The sequence below is a fragment of the Pinus tabuliformis genome, chromosome 4_2, assembly GCF_031772625.1.
Source record: "Pinus tabuliformis cultivar Carrire ecotype Pingquan chromosome 4_2, CPIR1, whole genome shotgun sequence".
Lineage (NCBI taxonomy): Eukaryota > Viridiplantae > Streptophyta > Pinopsida > Pinales > Pinaceae > Pinus > Pinus tabuliformis.
The window spans coordinates 650,132,357-650,133,243 of record NC_142304.1 but is presented as its reverse complement, the minus strand read 5'-3'; positions in this window follow the sequence as shown (position 1 = coordinate 650,133,243).

Here is an 887-nt window from a genome sequence, read left to right as displayed (position 1 = left end):
TTTGCTATTAGTTTTTGCGATTTGTATCTGGAACATGTGGTTCCTTTGAATAATATAACTCATTATATTTTTCTTCATATTTGTCCTATTTTTGCAGATTTGCATCACATGCTTATGTAGGGTCTTCCTCTAATTCAACCTTAGCGTTTGTATCTAAAGTGTTTGTAGTTACTAAAATTAGCTTCCCTACAAAGAATTACTCATGTGAAGCCTTAGGCCCTTCTTATTTAGTAAAAACATATTTCATAATTTGATTTTTTTTTCTTCTACCATATCTTATAAACATATTTTGCACACTAATATTAATAATACCAATTGATTACATCAAATAATACAAGAATAATATTGATAACATCTATATCTATAGCATGAACATTGAATGCAACAAATACTTATCCATAGTAACTTTTAGGTCTTGAGAAAATTGAACATTTGCACTTTCAACTTTTGTGTATTAAATATATGTTTTAGATATTTGCAATCATTCAATTTAACAATGATCAAATTATGGCTGCTATTAGTGTTAATAGAAATAATGATCTTGATATCGATTGGATTATTATATTATTTATATCCACCTCATTTCTTTTGGAGAGGAAAATTTTGAGGAATCAACTTGTAGGTCATTTTTATGAGTCATCTTAGTCTGGAAAATCTTGGAAGAAAAGCTTCAAGAGCCATTTTGAGGCCTTAAACGATGAACTTTTGTGGTTATAAAGTTACTATGTGCCTAGATTCCACAATATACAGATCAATACCTTTCCAAAACATACAAATTTCCCCAATCAAAACTTGTCTGTGAAATCTATGTCTCCTAGAAGTTGACCTATTGTGATTGAAAACTATAATTTGAGAGGATGCCACATAAAACATAATTACTCATGGAA